The 3474-nt window shown below is 37.9% G+C and overlaps 1 pseudogene; it reads left to right on the forward strand.

Moving 5' to 3' along the window:
* Positions 1-3131, forward strand: part of LOC102831490 — a 26791-nt pseudogene extending 23660 nt beyond the window's left edge.
* Positions 3132-3474: the final 343 nt, after the last annotated feature.

A 3474-nucleotide genomic window follows, 5' to 3' on the forward strand; every position in this document is an offset into this window, starting at 1 on the left:
TTAACAGCATGCTTACATATTATTTCAATAATTATAGTTGCTAGGTGCTATCAAGTTGGTTCCAACTCATAAAAACCTTAATTTAACAGTATGTCTATATATCATTTCAAGAACCAAAGTTAATATGCTTAATTTCCTCAGTTCAATAGTTGAACAATTCAACAGAAGCTTCAGTAAAGGTTGAAGTCCTAAACAGCATGATTCATAACTTTTGTTGAATCAACCTGTGTAAAGTTCAGACAACATACTCTTGTGATAGTATAAAAGCAATCTAAAGTATGAACAACCTTTTAATAATATTTGTTCAGTAAGTCACATTGCAGATAAATAATCAAAGTCAGATTTCTTAGAGGAAACATTTTCTCCCAGGAATACCTTTAAATTAAAAGAGTTTGTTTCCAGAATTACGTTATCTAATTAGCAGCCTGTACTTCTTTTGAGTCCTGGTGTGGTGCTGTGGGTTAATGCACTGGACTGCAAAGTCGGTTTGAAACACAAGGTCAGCAGTTCAAGCTCACCAGCTGCTCCTCAGAAACCCTATACAGGGTCACTATGGGTCAGAAGCAACTCGATGGCACTTAACAACTTTTATGGAGGTGGTAGTGGGGGTGGGGTGTCTTCTTAGCCTGTGATCACTTCTGGAAAGTATGTTCTCAATTTGATTTTGCATTACTCAGTCCTTTTCCTTCAAGACAAGAAAACAATTTATTTCTTCCATGTTAGTTTTATTAAAATGATGATTATCTTAATGCTGATATGGACACTACCTTCCCTACTGTTGTCTAATATCAGTGCTCTACTTAAACCATTCTGAGGACAAAGTCACGAGTAATAGTGTATTTGGAAAGATGGTAATGGTAGTAATGTGCCATGGAGTTGGTTCTGACTCATAGCAATCCTGTATAGTGTTTCCGAGGCTGTAAATCTTTACACAAGCAGAAAGCCTCATCTTTCTCCTACAGAACATCTGGTAGTTTCCAACTGCTGACCTTTAGGTTAGAAGCCCAACTCATAAGCAGTATGCTACCACAGCTCCTTATTTGGAAAGACACTGCCCCTAATATTCATTAAGTTCATAAATGATCTACTTTAAAATCCGTAACATGAAATCAGAAGCATTTGGGAAAGATTGGGACTTAAGCAGCTCTCTCTCTCTGTCTCTCTCGCTCTCTGTATCTTTCTTTTGTAGTAAAAGCAGAGCAATGGTTTTGGAGTTAAATAGAATACTGTGTCTTCCATTTCTTGTGTGTGTGTGTTTAAATCCCCGAGAAATTGTGTACTATGCAACACTAAGGAAATTATGATAATTATTTTTTGCTGTTGGGTGTTGTCACATTTATTCCAATTCATAGTGATCCTATATATGACAGGATGACATGGTTCCTGGACCAGCACTTTATGTGCAATATTGTTGTTAAGTGCTCTTAAGCCACTTCTGAGTCACAGCTACCCTCTATGCTTAGGATTTCCAAGGGCTTATTAGGAGCAGAATCTCTCAGAACAGCTTGTGGACTCAAACCTCTGCCCTTGTGGTTTGTTGTTCAGTGCTTATCCTACAGAGCTACTGTGCTCTCATTTTAGCTATGAAATAAGACACAATCATGTCATATTGCCTCTAATACTACAATTATCAACGTTTTACTGTCAGTCACTAATGATAGTAGAAACAGAAAAAAAAGCATATAGAAAGGAATAGAACTAAATTTAAATTAGAGCCCTTGCATTAGAACAGGCACTGAACTGATCACTGTAAGGTCATCAGTTCAGATCCACCAGCCACTCCAGGGAAAGCTTATACAGCATTGCTATGAGTCAGAATCGACTTGATGGTACTTGACAATAACAACAAAGGACAAAAGAAAGGACATAGTGAAATAAATTAATCTATAGGCAATAAAGGATTTCTGGTGTGGCACTGTGGGCTAATGCGTCAGACTGCAAAGTCATTTGAACTGCAAGGTCTGTGGTTCAAGGTCACCAGCTGCTCCTTGGAAACCCTATACAGGGTTGCTATGAGTTGGAATCGACACATGGCACTTAACAACAACAACAACATAGGCAATAAAAGGTCTGTGGGTGATACAAATGGTTTGTGCTCATGTGCTAACCTAAGATAGGTTATTCAAACCCACCCAGAGGTACTGAGGAAGAAAAGTCTACAGATGGGCTTCCATAAAGATTATCAAACCAAAATCAAATCAACTGCCATTGAGTTGATTCTGACTCACTGACCCTATAGGACAGAATAAAACTGCTCCCTGCTTTTTCTGAGACTACGTCTTTAAAGAAGCAGACAATCTCCATTTTCTCCTGGGGAGTGGTTTGTGGGGTTGAATCACTGATCTCACAGTTAGCAGCCTAATATTTAACCCCCTAGACCACTAACGAGAAGTTCTACTCTGAAACTCGTGGGGGTTGCATGAATAGAAATTTACTTCATGACAGTGAGTTTTATATTTGACATAAGTGATGAAATGCTACTATAAAAATAAGAGGTCAAGTGAGAGAGACCCGCCATAGTTGCAGCTGCCAGCAATATATTCAAGGCAATTCAGACATCTGTGGGCCCTGCCAGCCTGAGGCTGCTCACTTTCAAAGTCTATGCATCATCAAAAAAGCACTCACCCAACAAAAATTCTGTCAAGGTTTTCAAGCTTTCACTCTACTCATTTCCAGAAGATCAATGTAAATATGTGGAAGAACCAAGATGCCTACTTGAAGAAAACACTTCACAGCTCCAACACTTTTGGGAGCCATATACAAGTTGGTGTCAGGAAAAGTACTTTTACGTTAAGCCCAAGATGCAAAATATTGCTCAGTGGGGGGTAGACAACTATGAATATCTCAAAAATACATTTCCTGGATTTTTCCCAAGACTTGGTGTTATTGGGTTTGTTGGCCTTGTTGGACTTCTTTTCTCTAGAGGTTCAAAAATAAAGATGTTGGTATATTCACCTGGTTTCATGGGAATAGTTGCCTCTGTCTATTATCCATAATATGCCATCAGCTTTGCCCAGGTCAGCTGGGAAATATCATATTAATGGGGTTTGCCAGGACATAAAGTCATAGAAAATTTGTGGAAGAACTTTCAAAAGCCAGGAAATGTGAAGAATCCACCTGAAATGAAGTAGACTACGCCTTGCTCTGATCATTTTAACCAGTTATAGGTATACATTGGAAACTCCATACAGTAAATCAGTATTTCTAAAGAAAAATAGCAAAGTAAGTATTGAATGTAGTAAACTCTCAGGAAAAATTGTACTGCACCTTTCTTTATCTTGGGTGATGCTCTATTATAAGTGGACTAATCTGGACTCATTTCACCTAGAGGTAATATATAAGTCTTAGAACTCCTTGTTCTCATGTTGTTATTTATGTACATAATTAAAATTTAAAGTTAAAAGAAAAAAAAAAAGAGGTCAATTGATGATGAATAGGACCAAAGTAACCAACAATTACACTGGAGAAATCAGG

Source organism: Chrysochloris asiatica, unplaced genomic scaffold (assembly GCF_000296735.1).
Source record: "Chrysochloris asiatica unplaced genomic scaffold, ChrAsi1.0 scaffold00066, whole genome shotgun sequence".
NCBI classification, from domain to species: Eukaryota; Metazoa; Chordata; class Mammalia; order Afrosoricida; family Chrysochloridae; genus Chrysochloris; species Chrysochloris asiatica.